This window comes from Bos taurus, chromosome 18 (genome assembly GCF_002263795.3).
Source record: "Bos taurus isolate L1 Dominette 01449 registration number 42190680 breed Hereford chromosome 18, ARS-UCD2.0, whole genome shotgun sequence".
NCBI lineage: Eukaryota > Metazoa > Chordata > Mammalia > Artiodactyla > Bovidae > Bos > Bos taurus.
The window spans coordinates 57,278,870-57,294,973 of NC_037345.1; the positions used below are offsets into that span (position 1 = coordinate 57,278,870).

The following is a 16,104-nucleotide window of genomic DNA, read 5'->3' on the forward strand; positions in this document are numbered from 1 at the left end:
TCTAAATAAAACTTTCCAAAGTTTACTCTATAATCTTTGATCAAAATACAGATTACAAGCATTTGGAAACATTCTTGTTCTTGTGATACAGTGGTCAGAGAAATGTGATATTTATGGTTTACAAAACAGAGAGAGCAGTTATTTAGTAAACAAGGATGTACATTCATTACATCACCTTTCAGGAAAAGGTTACATGTATTTTTCTTGGGTATCTGTGAAGATTTCCTGATTGTTACCATGTCAACTAAAATTCATGACTTCTAGTTATTGCTGTTATAAAAATACATCAGGATTTCAGTGAGCTGCCATCTTTATATCCATAAAAAACCATTGGCACAACTATTTAAAATTTCGACTCTCTGTCTTACTTTAATACAAAGAATTATTCTCTGAACACTTACCTAGCGGTGACATAGAGGGATGTTTTAAACAATGACAATCATCACCTCCATTTAGACTTCCACTGTACATTTCACATTAGAGGATCCTTAATAGTACATAAAAAAGTAGATAAAAATTATTTCCACCTATTATAGAAGGGTTTTAACTTTGAGGCAGCAAAGATCAAGAATATTAGTTTTAAAAAAGCATATTCACATACACACTAAAGGTATAGCACATAGTAATTTGAAAGTTGAGTTATATTAAATTTCACTTTCACATACTGTCAATATGAATAAGGATACAATGATAATAATTATGTTGTCCAACATCTCTTGCCTTGATCCTATGGTCCAAGTAACAAATAATTTTTCTAAGTGTTTTAACTTTGGATTATTTTCTATAATATCCTGATTTAAAGTAATACCAGAAAAGGGTTATTGACTGAATGCTATCTTTGATGAATTCTCTGATATTTATTTAGACCTGAGTTTTTAAATTCATTTTGTACATTTTTTACAGCATTAAGTGTTCTTCCCAGTATGAACTCTCTGGCATTTTCTGATGTGTGTGCTTAGGACAAACCTCTTTCATCACTTCCTACGTTTGTAGGGTCTCTCTCCAGCACACGCTCTCTGATGCTGAGTGAGGTGACGGCTCACTTCAAGGCTTTGTCCTATTATTTATATTTGTAAGACTACTTGGCAGTATGAATTATTTTATGGCAAGTAAGATTTGAGTGGCAATTAAAAGCTTTGCCTCATTCTTTACATTTGTATGGTTTCTCCCCAGTATGAATTCGCCTATGTCGACTAAGGTTTGAACTCTGATTAAAGGCTTTGCCACATTCTGTACATTTATAAGGCTTCTCTCCTGTATGAATTCACTGATGTTTAGTAAGTGTTGAGTTTTGATAAAAGGCTTTGCCACATTCTGTACATTTATAAGGCTTCTCTCCTGTATGAATTGGCTGGTGTTGAGTAAGGGTTGAGTTTTGATTAAAGGCTTTGCCACATTCTGTACATTTATAAGGCTTCTCCCCAGTATGAATTCGCTGATGCACAGTGAGATATGAGCAACTATTAAAGGCTTTCCCACATTCTCTGCATGTGTGAGGCTTCTCCCCAGTATGAATTCTCTGATGCTGATTAAGATTTGAGCAACTGAGAAAAGCTTTGCCACATTCTTTACACTTGTATGGTTTCTCCCCAGTATGGATTCGCTGATGTTGATTAAGTCTTGCACGTCGGTTAAAGGCTTTCCCACAATTCTGACATTTATATGGTTTCTCCCCAGTATGGATTCGCCTATGTCGATTAAGGTTTGAGCTCTGATTAAAGGCTTTGCCACATTCTGGACATTTGTAAGTCTTCTCTGCAGTATGAACAGTGAGATGTTGAGTAAGGCTTGAGGGCTTGCTGAAGGTTTTGCCACATTCTGCACATTGGTTAGGTTTCCCTCCGGTGTGGATTTTCCTGTGTCTATTTAGATTTGATAATTGAGGAAAGACTTTCCCACATTTATTCCACTTGCAGTGTTTCTCCTTAGCATGAATACTCAGATGTTGAGTAAGTTCTGATGACTGGTTAGAAACTTGACCACATTCACTAAATTTGTAATTATTCTCTTCAATATGTATATTCCCATCTGTAATAAGATTTGAGCTTTGATAAAAGACATTTCTACATTCATCACTATGGTTCTCTGAACATAGAGTTCTCTGATGATTCATGAGACCTGAGTCTTGGTCAAAGTGATTCCCAGGTTCAAGGCATGGGTAGATTCTGGCTCCATCATAAATACTGTTGTAATTATTGAAGGTGGAGCTCTGGCTTAAGGCCTCACTCGTGGGATTACACATGGAAGGTTGTTCCGCATTATCTGTACTATGATACCCATTGAATGACGGCAGCTGGACAAAGACTGTCTCATTATTATTGACATTACAGATATTGGAATAGGGAGAAAATGTTTCTTGGTGGAAAAATAATGAGCCTTCACTAAAGGATCTCTCAAACTGATCATAGTGAGATTTTCTTCCTTCATTTTCAAATCTCTGGCTCTCAGACATGTATGACTGACTGTTTAATTCAAACCTATATTTATACTGGTTTGAGTGATTATTTGTAGCATAGACTAGATGACTTTCCATGTTTTCAAAATTTCACACCAGAGAATATGTTTTTTTTTTTTTAAATCATGTGGGTTCTTGCTTACAAAAACATATTTTTCTGCAGAACTTATTGACTTCAAATGGAATTTTTCCCAATTTGATGCATATCCTCAATTTCTTTTGGCAATCATGTTTTCATCATGAATAATTGTCCCGATTTGGTTACATCTAAAACAACATCCTTTTGGCCCTTCACAGCCCCCCTTACTTTCCCAGTCTTTCATTAAGTACACATTTCCAAGCTGAGAGCTCTCAGAATTTCTGAGCACATTACACATGAATCTCCTATGCACGGCTTCTTTGGGAACAAACCCTGGGTGTCATGAGAAGATATCGCTGAAAGATAACAAATAACCAAGATCCCACTTAGTACCTTGAGTGAATATGCTTTACAGTTGTACACAATATTGACAAACCCTTAGCTATATTAATAAGAGGTGAGATGCAAAGAAGATCAGAAGTAAAAATAATGGCACTGTACATGTTACATAGAACAAAAAGTAATTCTATCAGGTTATGATGACTGATACTATACCAAAAAGTTGAATACCTCCAAGGAAGATTCAATTTTTAGAAACACAGAACACCTTAGATGTTAGCATGAGTGAATTAAAAAATTATAACACATCTACAACTATTAATAAGAGTAAAAAAGTAATTTAAAAAAATCCCTGGAGTAGATGAGTTAACTGGAAAATTCCAACAACATTTCAAGAAAAATAAATATCAATTCTCCATAAGGGATCACCATGTACACACTGCTATATTTAAAATGGAGAGCCAACAAGGTCCTACTGTCCTGCACAGGGAGCTCTGCTCAACGTTACGTGGCTGCCTGGATGGGAGGGGAGTTTGGGGGAGAACGGATACATGTGTATGGACGGCTGAGGCCCTCTGCTACCCACCTGAAACTATCACAACATTGTTAACCGGTTATACTCCAATACAAAATAAAAGAACAGTAAAAAATATTTCTGTGAGTTAATAGATATATTAAATGGTTTTAGCACTGATGAGTTGGGGTAAATGCACTTAAAAATGTCTAAAATTTGTTTATAGAAGAAAAAATTGGGAGGTAGAAATTGGGGATTACATTTTATGATTTCAGGGACTGAGAATGAACTTCAGAGAGCCATGTTTGAAGTTTCCATTGGAAATTAGAAAGCAGGAAGCATATACCTGTTCCCAGTATTTCTGGAATTTTGTCAACTAATCCCAGATCTCCACAACTCTTTTCTGACTTGAGGCAGAGACGGAAATTTGGAAAGGCCTTAAGGCAGAGTTTGTCAGAACTGTTAGCAGCTTTTCCTAGGTCCCCCAAAGCAGCGAGAGTATGCAGGTCCTCATAGACCAGGAGGAAGGTTTTGGCTCTCAGTGAAACTGAGGGAAAACCCACTGGAGCTGAAGAAGATGGAGATGAAACAGCAGAAGAACGGGGCCGGTCATGTCCCTCTTTGGCAGACATAAACCCAGGCTTCTCATTCTAGTGAAGCAGGCCTCCCCAAACCATCTGAACACGTCTGGCTTCCTCTGTGGTCTTTGAACCTCTCACCTGTGTCATCCGCTTCATTCATTCACACCTAGCACCGGGATTCTTCCTTTCCTCCAAAGGGGACCTGCTCATTAGAAAAATGAACATAATTAGGACTTTGGGTTTAACATATACACTCTAGTATACACAAAAATAACCAACAAGGATCTGCTGCATAGCACAGGGAACTACTCTCAATATTCGTAATAACCTATAAGCGAAAAGGGTCTGACTTGACTGATGGAAACCTCTCCTTACAAAACTCAGTATCTCTCCTGAACACTGTTGCGTGTTCATATTTCAAAGCCAACTAGCAGCAAAGAGACACTAGGAGGAAATGGAGTTTCCGCCTTAGCTGTGTTGGATTGTGCACCTCCCTCACCACATCTTGCCAGGATTTTCTTAAAGATAAAGAGACAAAAATGGAACTTGATGGTGTGGGAATCTAGCAGAAAACACCCGAATTGGTGACCATCAGGTGTTATGGGATAAACTGGTGTCACGTGCGAGAAACACTCAAGAAGACACGTGGTCACTGCTCAGGTACTTTCGGCAAAAATAAGGAAATGTCAATGTATCTTGAAAAAATTTCACTTTTCTGCATTTTTACTCCAAAAATACCTCCCCAGTTCTGCATCCCTAATAGCGCATTTAAATAATAGACCTTTCTTACCAATGTAGAGAATAGTCAGATTTTTGTCAAAAGTCTCTAAGGAACTCTAGACCATTAAGGTCATCCTGTTTCAGTTCAGTGCAGTCCCTCTGTCCTGTCTGACTCATTGCGACCCCACCCCATCCCAACAGAAATTCTGCACATCAATGCCTTCCCTTGTCGGTCTTTCGAAAAGGGACTATTTTGAAAAACTGAAAGTTGTTCATTCACACTGGGAATGCTTCATGCCCTGTAGGGAGCCTGGAGGCAGACAAGGAGAAGAGGCTCGTGGAGAGAGAAGAGCCTGATTGTGACTCATAAAAATAAAAAAAACAGTATTTAATAGTTGAAAAACCACCTCACCAGGCAAGAATATCAGAAAAAGAGAATTAAAGAGTTGTATGTTTTCAATCCAGGGCATTTAAGGAGGAAAAAGCAGACACAGCCTCTAACCTGGATCAGGACATTCACCTGAGAAGCTGCCATTTCCTCCTCTTCTTCCTGCTGCCCTGGGTCGTTTTCGCATCAAGACTGTGGAGGAATCACCTCAGCGTCATGAGATTACACCTTCAGAGGTGCCAGCACAGCTCCTTCGCCTGCTCCCAACACCCTCACAGGCAGAAGGACCTTGAAAAGCGGGAAACGCCAACCTCTCCTGTCCTTTGTCTCAGGAGAGATTCAGGACAATCAGCTCCTCCGTGGAGACCAATCTATCAATTTGTTGTTGTTGTCTACTCTTCTTTCTTCATATAAAGTCCCCCAAATTCTGCTAACATGGGGTGTGTGGGCTGCACTGACTTGCCCCTTTAAAGCTCATGCAGAGCAGAACTTGTTGCCTCTGCTTGGACTGAAGCCAGGCCTCAGCACTCAATGGACCAGGAGCCACGTCCTTAACCCAGGCCTCCCCTTAGAATCCCCTGGAGCACTTCCTACACGCCACACTGATGCTCCCACAGGACGGAGAGAGAACTCTGTGGGAAGGGCACCGGGGAGGTTATCGCTCACCACTGGTCACGTGACCCTGATGGGAAACAGGTGGAAAACCACTTGGCCAAAGATTCTTTCTGAACCAGTTCAGTGTATACAATCCCATGAGGTCAGAGCCCCACTCTGAGAGGTTATGAATCTGCAGGTCTGAGGTGGGGCCATGAAATGAGTCTTCAGCAAGCTCCCTGTTTGTTCTGATGCTTCTTCCCCAAGACCCACACTCAGGAGCCCTGAGCTTCAGCCCTCACACTCAGCACAGCTGAGACCTCTCAGGAGGGAAGGGTTTAGGTCAGGAATTTCTTGGAGAGGTCAGGCTAGAACCAAGCAGAGAAAGCTCCAGTACTTGGGGTTCAGGCCTTTCTAAGGGACCCTGGGTGAAGTGCTGTGGGCTCCCCAGGCTGAGCGTGGATGGGTCCATTCAAACCAAGAGGAGCAGGATTCTGGTGAGCTCTGAGGGTGTCATTGAAGGGGGGTCTGTGCAGTAGACCCTGGGGTTCAGCAAGACTGCTGGTCTCAAGGAACGGGGTCATCTAGTGGAGGTGCTCACAGGACTGGCTGGTGTGAGTTCAAGGACCTGCAGGCTGCCTGGTCCCCAGACAGACGCTGAGGCAGCAACAGCACGGAGCAGTCAGGGAGGCTCTCAACAGTACTCTGTATGGTCCTTCTTATTAGAACCGTCACAGCGTCCCTGCAGTTACAGAGAGGGGGCGGGGGAAGGTACATTGTAGAAATTATGGAAAATATGTGACATTATTTGAGGATTAAGGCCAGTAAGGAAACTAATTGTTACAGATGCCATCCCTCTGTGCTACCTAATGGTTTATTGTCACAATCTCTCCCCCGTAGCCTTAAAGAAGGTGGGAGAGGTTAATGGTGGTGGTGCATTAACCATTCATTACACATCAACTTTATCACCAGAAACCATTCAATTTTATTAATTAACATATATGAATATCACACATAGAATAAAACCTGTTACAATCCACTGTGTGACCTTAATTAAAATACAGATTTACAAGCATAGACAACAATATTCATTTGTCTGCTACAATGATCTGAGAATTGTGACTTCTATGGTTACAAAATGGAGGCTAATCATTTAATAAACAAGATGTAACTAGCTACATGACTTTTCTGGGAAGGCTTTCGCATACTATGGTATCAGAGATGTCGTTATCCCAAGCATGTCAACTAATATTCATGACTTCAGTTGATATGATAAAGATACATTAAGATTCCAGTGAACTCTCATTGTCTTATCCTTAATAAGCAAATGACATAACTATTGAAAATTTAGAATTTTGTCTTACTTTGATACATAGAATTAATTCCTGAACACTTACATCATGGTGACCTATAGGGATGTTTCACATGAATGACAAACACCGCCATTTAGATGTTCAGTGTACACATTACATTGCAGTTAATCTTCTAATGGAGAATAAATATAAATGACTTCTCCCTAGGATAGAAGGGGTTCTTTTATCTTTGAGGCAGCAACCTTCACAATAACTTCACATTAGAAACAAAGCATAGCATGGAATAATTTGAGAGTTGCATTACATTCATTTTGGTTTTCAAATAATCTCAAATCATGTTGATAGAACCAGAATACATTGCTAATAATTATACCTTTCTAAACACCAACCGTCTAGTCAAGGCTATGGTTTTTCCAGTGGTCATGCATGGATTGAGAGTTGTACTATAAAGAAAGCTGAGCGTAGAAGAATCGATGCTTTTGAACTGTGGTGTTGGAGAAGACTCTTTGAGAGTCCTTTGGACTGCAAGGAGATCCAACCAGTCCATCCTAAAGGAGATCAGTCTTGGGTGTTCATTGGAAGGACTGATGTTGAAGCTGAAACTCCAATACTTTGGCCACCTGATGCGGAGAGCTGACTTATTTGAAAAGACCCTGATGCTGGGAAAGATTGAGGGCAGGAGGAGAAGGGGACGACAGAGGATGAGATGGTTGGAAGGCATCACCAGCTCAATGGACATGGGTTTGGGTGGACTCCGGGAGTTGGTGATGGACAGGGAGGCCTGGCGTGCTGTGGTTCATGGGGTTGGAAAGAGTTGGACATGACTGAGCGACTGAACTGAACTGAACTGAAACACCAACCTTTTGTCTGGTGATGCAGAGTAACATATCAATTTTCTATCTGTCTTAACTATGGATTACTATCTATAGTAATTCTCCTCCAGGAACTTCAGAAAAGAGGAATTGATGAAATGTTTCTTATACATTCTTTGATATTTATTTAGATTTGATTAAAAACTTTGTTTTAACATCATTCACTTATCTTTCTTGTATAAACCCTTTCCTGTTTTCTAAACTAAATTTGGGATGAACCTCTTTCATCACTTATTACATTACTAGAGTTTCTCTCCAGTATGTACTCTGCATATATATTAAATAATCAGGGTGATGATATACAGCCTTGACATAGTCCTTTCCCAATTTGGAACCAGTCTGTTGTTCCATGTCCGGTTCTAACTGTTGCTTCTTGACCTGCATACAGGTTTCTCAGGGGGCAGCTAAGGTGGTCTGGTATTCTCATCTGTTTAAGAATTTTCCACAGTTTGTTGTGATCCACACAGTCAAAGGCTTTAGTGTACTCAATAAAGCAGAAGTGGATGTTTTTCTGGAATTCCCTTTTTCTATGATCCAGTGAATGTTGGCAATTTAATCTCTGATTCCTCTGCATTTTCTACATCCAGCTTGTACATCTGGAAGTTCATGGTTCACGTACAGTTGAAGGCTGGCTTGAAGGATTTTGAGCATTACCTTGCTAGCATGTGAAATGAGCGCTGTTGTGCAGTAGTTTGAGCATTCTTTGGCATTGCCCTTCTTTGGGACTGGAATGAACACTGCCCTTTTCCAGTCCTGTGGCCACTGCTGAGTTTTCCAAATTTGCTGGCATACCTAGTGCAGCACTTTCACAGCAGCATCTTTCAGGATTGAAAATAGCTCAGCTGGAATTCCATCACCTCCACGAGCTTTGTTGGTAGTAATTCTTCCTAAGGCCCACTTGACTTCACACGCCAGGATGTCTGGCTCTAGGTGAGTGACAACACCATTGTGCTCATCCAGGTCATTAAGACCTTTTTTGTACAGTTCTTCTGTGTATTCTGGCCACCTCTTCTTAATCTCTTCTGCTTCTGTTAGGTCCATGCCATTTCTGTCCTTTATTGAGCCCATCTTTGCATGAAATGTTCCCTTGGTATCTCTAAGTTTCTTGAAGAGACCTCTAGTCTTTCCCCTTCTATTGTTTTCCTCTATTTCTTTGCATTGTTCACTTAAGAAGGCTCTCTTATCTCTGCTTGCTAGCTTTGGAACTCTGCATTCAGATGGGTATATCTCTCCTTTTCTCCTTTGCCTTTCGCCTCTCTTCTTTTCTCAGCTATTTGTAAGGCTTCCTCAGACAACCATTTTGCCTTTTTGCATTTCTTTTGCTTGGGGCTGGTTCTGGTCACTGCCTCCCGTACAGTGTTGTAAACCTCTGTCCATAGTTCTTCAGGCACTCTGTCTATCAGATCTAGTCCCTTGAACCTACTTGTCACTTCCACTGTATAATCATGTTGTTGTTCAGTCGCTCAGCCGTGTCGGACTTTGCAACCCCATGGATTGCACCACACCAGGCTTCCCTGTCCATCACCAACTCTGGAGCTTGCTCAAACATGTCCACTGACTTGGTGATGCTATCCATTATCTTGTTCTCTTTTGTCCCCTTCTCCTCCTGCCCTCAATCTATCCCAGCATCAGGGTCTTTTCCAATGAGTCAGCTCTCCACATCAGGTGGCCAAAGTATTGGAGTTTCAGCTTCAGCATTAGTCTGTCCAGTGAATATTTGGGGCTGATTTCCTTCAGGAAGGACTGGTTGGATCTCCTTGCAGTCCAAGGGACTCTCAAGAGTCTTCTCCAACACCTCAGTTCAAAAGCATCAATTCTTCGGCGCTCAGCTTTCTTTATAGTCCAACTCTCACATCCATACATGACTACTGGAAAAACCAAAGCTTTGGCTAGACAGACCTTTGTTGGCAAAGTAATGTCTCTGCTTTTTAATACGTTGTCTAGGATGGTCATAACTTTTCATCCAAGGAGCAAGTGTCTTTTAATTTCAGGGCTGCAGTCACCATCTGCAGTGATTCTGGAGCCCCCAAAATTAGTTTAGTTTTTATTTCGTTACTCTAAGAGGTGGATCCAAACAGAGTTGCTGTTTATATCAAAGCGTGTTCTGTCTTTCTGTCTGTCCTACCTATATTTCCCTCAAGAGGTTGAGATTATCAGCCCTCTTTTGAGCTCTTTCATCAATTTGGAGTTTCTTTTTCTGGCTGGGTTCAGGGAGTGTGGTAATTGCATTCTCTTTTCACTTGAGAGACCTCCGCACTGTCCTACAGTCTGGCTGTTAACAATTGACATTGCCAGCATCCAACATGTAGGAGGGGTCCCTTCTCTCTACAACCCTTTCCAGCGTTTATTGGTTTTAGACTTCTTGCCAATGTCCATTCTGACCTGTGTGAGTTTTGATTGGCATTTCTCTTAAGATTTCGCCATGTTGAAATATTTTCATATGATTTTTAAAAAAACAGTGTGGGTAAAACTGACCTCTCGAGGTTGTCCCCTTTGACCGACTGCCCTGTTTCAAATTCTTTTTTTAGGAATTCTTTTTTTAGGATCTCCCCAAGGACATTTATTGAGAACAGATGTTTTTTCCTTACAGCTCCATGAAAGTGAAGTCGTTCAGTCATATACGACTCTTTGTGACCCCATGGACTGGGGCCTACCAGGCTCCTCCGTCCATGGGACTTTCAGTCAGGAATACTGGAGTGGGTTGCCAATTCCTTCTCCAGGGGATCTTCCCGACCCAAGGATCAAACCCAGGTCTCCCGCATTGCGGGCAGACGCTTTACTGTCTGAGCTACAGAGCTCTAAGCCCCGCAAACATGATGAATATGAAGTGCCCATGAGCACAGGTTTTTCAGTCGTTACCAAAAGTGACCACACGGTGGCAGCATTTCTTCCTGCTCCACTGTTGGGTTTTTTGTTGTTTGTTTTTAGTGTTTATTTTCGGTTCGAGTAGAGTTGATTTCCGATGTGTTGTTTTAAGTCTACAGGAACTTGGTTTAGTTATGCATGAACGTATGTCTATTCTCTTTCGGGTTCTTTTCCTATATTGGTTCTCTCGGTGTGTTCAGTAGACTTCCCTGTGCTATTCCGTTATTTTGGATTATCTATCTGATAATAAGCAGTGAGTATGTTAATCCCAACCTCTTAATGTCTTCCTTCCCCTACCTTTAAAAAAAAAATCATAAGTGAGTTTTCTGTGAGCCTGTTTCTGTTTATAAATTAGTTCATTTAATGAATTTATAGATTCCCCCTGTAAGTGATGTATTTCTCTCCTTCTCCAATTGACGTCACTCAGTATAATAAATCTCTCGGTCCATCCATGCTGCTGCCTGTGGCAGTTTTTCGTTCTGCTGATGGCTGAGTGTATTCGGTGTACAAATGAACCGTTTTCTCTTCATTTCTCTATTGATGGACATTTTGGTTGATGCTCTGTCTTGGGTATTGTCAATAGTGCTGCCCTGAAGAGAGGGGTGCATGTATCATTTTAAATTAATGTTCTTTCCGGATCTAACCAAGGAGTGGGCTTGCCGGATCGTGTACTAAGTCTATGGTTAGTGTTTAAAGGAATGCGCATCCTGTTGTCCTTCGTGGCCGCACCCGCCCATTTCCACTCCTGCCCACAGTGCAGGAGGATTCCCTGTTCCCCTCGCCCTCGGCAGCGTTTAATCCTTGTAGATCTTTGGGGGGATGGCTGTTCTGAGGGGTGTGAGGTGATACCGTGGCCCAGTTTTGATTTGCATTTCTCCAATAGTTAGTGATGCTGAGCATCTTTTCAGGTGCTTTATATGGCCACCTGGATGTCTTCTTTGGACAAATGCCCATTTAGATCTTTGGTCCATTTTTGCTAATGGGATGATTTTTTAAATATATATACATTGAGCTGCATGAGCTGTTTTCATATTTTGGAGATAAATTCCTTGTTTCTAAATTCATTTCCAAACTTTTTTTCCCCCATTCCGAGGGTTTCTTTTTTTTAGTTTGGTTTACAGTTTTCCTTCCAGTGCAGAAGTTTTTGAGGTTCGAGAAACTCAACTCAACAAAACCTCAAAAGCTTTTGAGGTTAGAGAAAATCAACTCTTTGGTTGAATTTTAATTTTTCATTATTCTAAAAGTGGATCCAAAAGAGTTTGCTATGGTTTATGTCAAAGCTTGTTCTTCCTGTAATTTCCTCAAGAGGTTTAGAGTAATTGTCCCTCCATTAAGCTCTTTAATTGGTTTGAAGTTACTTTCTCTGTATGAGGATAGGGAATGTCACAATTTCATTCGCTGTTATCTTGTTACCCTCTCCTCTGAATGGACTGTTAACAATTTAACTTGGTAGCATCCGTGCAGGAGAATTAATTCCCTTTTCTCCAAAACCTTCCAGCATTTATTGTTTGTAGACTTTTTGACAAAGGTCATTTTTGACCAGTGTGAGGCAGTACCTCATAGTTTTGATTTGCATTTTGGTAAGATTGCAGGGTGTGGAGGCTTTTCATGGGATAAAAAAAAAAACAAAACAAAACCAGTGTGAGTAAAACTAATATATCGAGATTGGCCTCTTGACAGTCTGCCCTCTCTTTTGAATTCTTTTTCCAGGACCCACCCGAGGACATTTATTGAGGACGGGTGTTTTTTTCATTAAATCCCTGCTGCTGCTGCTGCTGCTGCTGCTGCTGCTAAGTCGCTTCAGTCGTGTCTGACTCTGTGCTACCCCAGAGACGGCAGCCCACCAGGCTCCCCCGTCCCTGGGATTCTCCAGGCAAGAACACTGGAGTGGGTTGCCATTTCCTTCTCCAATGCATGAAAGTGAAAAGTCAAAGTGAAGTCGCTCAGTCGTGTCCGACTCTTCGCGACCCCGTGGACTGCAGCCTACCAGGCTCCTCCGTCCATGGGATTTTCCAGGCAAGAGTACCGGAGTCGGGTGCCATCGCCTTCTCCGTAAATCCCTGCAAGCCTGGTAAATAACCAAGTGCCCATCCGCCCAGGTTTTTCAGTTGCTGTTACCAGACGTGGCCACAAGGCGGCAGCATTTCTTCATGCTCCGCTTTTGGTTCGACTTTAGTGTTTATTTTCTGTTGGAATACAGTTGATACCTGTTGGGCTTGTTTTAGGTTTACAAGAACTTGATTCAGTTATACATAAATGTATGTCTATTCTCTTATTTGTAGGGGTCTTTTCCCATATAGGTTCTTTCAGTGTTTTCAGTACACTTTCCTGTGCTATTCAGTAGGTTTTTTTGGATTATCTGATAGTAAGTAGTTGTATGTATGTTGATTCCAACTTCTTAATGTCTCCCTACCCTTCCCTTTTTTGAAATAATCATAGGTGAGTTTTATTAGTCTGAGTCTATTTCTGTTTATAAATCTGTTCACTTGAAAGAACTTACAGATTGCACCTGTAAGTGATGTAACATTTCTGTTTCCCTGACTTCTCTGAGTAGGATAAACCTCTTGGTCCATCTGTGCGGCAGTTAATGGCATTATTTTTGTTGTTGTTCTTTTTGATGGCTGAGTGTATTCCAGCGTCTAGATGGATCAGTTCCTGTTCATTTCTCTCTGTTGATGGACACTTTGGTTGAAGCTCTGTCTTGGAACTTGTGACTAGTGCTGCCATGAAAACAGAGGAGCAAGTATCACTTTAAATTATGATTTTATCCAGATCTGAGGGAAGGAGTGGGCTTGCTTCATCAGGTGGTAACTATATTTAATGTTTTAAGGAATCTCCATACTGTGTTTCTTGTGGCTGCACCCACCCATTTCCATCCCCGCCCACAGTGTAGGAGGTTTCCCTGTTCCCCTCAGCCTGTGAACCATTGAATCTTTGTAGATCTTTTGGAGGGTGGTCATTCTGAGGGGGTGAACTGATACCTTGTTGCAGTTTGATTGGCATTTCTCTAACAGTGATGCTGAGCATCTTTTCATAGGCTTTGTGGCCATCTCGATGCCCCCTTTCAAGATACATCCATTTAGATCTTTGGCCAATTTTTTCTCTTGGGTTGATTGTATTTTGATGTTGAGCTGCAGGAGCTGTTTGCATGTTTTGGAGATGAATACGGTGCTTTTAAATTCGGTTGCATTTCCCCCCTAATGTTCAGAGTTGTGTTTTTCTTTCGTTTTGAGTTTCCCTTGCTGTGCAAAAGCTTTTGAAGTTAATGAAGTCCCTTTTGTTGAGTCTTATTTTTCATTATCCTAAAAGTGGATCCAAAAACAATTTGCTGCGATTTGTGTCAAACCGTGTTCTGCCTATATTTTCCTTAAGAGGGTTAGAGTAATCGTCCCTCAGTTTAGTTCTTTAATGGATTTGAAATGTCTTTTTCTGTAAGTGGTTAGGGACTGTGAATTTCATCATTTTTCACTTGTTGAAGGAACCTCCACCCTCTCCTCCACACTGGTTGTTAGCAATTTACTTTGCCAGCATCAGTGTAGAAAGGTTCCCTTTATTCCACAACCGCTCCAGCATTTACTGTTCGTAGACTTTTTGACAAAGGCCATTTAACCAATGTGAGGTGATACTTCCTTGTAGTTTTGATCTGGGTTTTTTATAAGAGTTCATGATGTGAAGGCCGTTCATGTGATTTTTTTAAAAAAACAGTGTGAGTAAAACTGACCTCTCAAGGTTGGCCTCTGGACCGTCTGCTCTGCTTTAAATTCTTTTTCCAGGACCTACTCGAGGGCATTAGTTGAGGACAGGTGTTTTTTTTCTAGGTCCGAGCAGGCCTGGTGAATATTAAGTGCCCATCAGCGCAGGTTTTTCAGTTGATGTTACCAAAAGCGGCCACAAGGTGGCTGCATTTCTTCATGCCCACCAGAGCCTTAGGGCACGTCCTGTTCTGGGTTGTTAATAAGAATGGATACACCCAAGGCTGTGTCTCCTTCCTTCTTCTCTCTGAGCCTTTATCCCCCGACAGATCTCAACGATTGCCACACCACTCTGCAGAAGGAGCTGTGCTCTCAGTGGGCTGACCGTAAGGAAGGAGGCTGGAGGTGGGAACCCTGCCACCAGGAGCCAGGGAGCCCACAGCACGTTGCAAAGCTCTTCCAGCCCAGAGACCCCACCATCCTTTGGGGGCGCTAGGGTTGGCTCTGCTGCAGGAGGGTCCCCTGGATCTGGAGATTGTAGGCTCATGCAGAGGGGAACAGGCAGTCCAAGTCCATGGGGTGGGGGCTGTTTGCCTGGCAAACCCTCCCCAGCGCCCTCAGCCCCAGGACAGTCCCGCCTGGGGACCCAAGCCTGCTCAGACTCCAGGGATGTGACACCAGCCCCTGTCCCCAAGGCCAGAAGGGAACAGAGTCAGCAGTTCTTTTCTCTTTTTTTAAAAAAATGTTTTTGAATTGTAGTTTACAGGTGACTTACATTGTGATGGCTTGTACAGAAACTTGATTCATTTATTCGTAGAAGTACATATATTCTTTATCGGTTTCTTTTCCCATAGAGGTTATTTCAGAGTTTTGAGAGGGTTTCTTGTGCTCTGTGGCGGGTCCTTGTGGATTATTCTAGAAGTATAAATAGTGTGTTTATGTTATTCTCAACCTGCTAGTTTCTTCCTGCCCCACACATTTCACTTTGGGGAACTATACATTTATTTTCTAAGTCTGTGATGCTGTTTCTGTTTTGTAAGAAGTTCACTTGTATCCATGTTTAGGTTCCACCTAGAAGTGGTATTATATGATATATCCAGGAGTTCAAGGTTTGCATTAAAGCAACATTGGGATGGACATGATCGAAAGGAACATCGATGGACATGAGTTTGAGTAAACTCTGGGAGTTGGTGATGGACAGGGAGGCCGGGCATGCTGCAGTCCATGGGGTCGCAGAGTCGGACACGACTGAGTGACTGAACTGAACTGAATATTGGGAAGATAATGTTATATGTGGCCAGGACTCTCTAAGACTACACTGAATTTGATTAGGTAAGTAAATTTTGTGATTAATAGTAAGCTGTGACCAGACTGGGATTTGGTTTTCTCTCCCTATTAAGAGAATAAAGTTTTCTTAGAATGTGGCTTTTGATAACAGTCTATATAAATTTCTTTGCCTTAAAGTGATTTATATTTGTTTTTAAAATCTTTGGTTACTTTGGTGAACTAAATATTATTTCACAATGATCTATGAAGATTGTGGTACATGTAGATAAAGCTAATTCTGCTTCTACAAAGAATTAACCCCTCGTTGTCAGACTTTTGTTTTCCTGATGTTCTTAGGAGTTGGCAATAGTCTCCGAAATCAAGGAATTTACAGTGGTAAACACACTGTAACTGAGTCAGGACCAC

The 16,104-nt window shown here is 41.5% G+C and overlaps 1 protein-coding gene and 1 pseudogene across 1 annotated transcript in view; both read right to left on the bottom strand.

The window, feature by feature from the left end:
• Positions 1-16,104, bottom strand: part of LOC100336984 (zinc finger protein 331) — a 124,626-nt gene that overhangs the window by 59,740 nt on the left and 48,782 nt on the right.
• LOC104974923 (zinc finger protein 501-like) lies at positions 720-2,945 on the bottom strand (annotated as a pseudogene).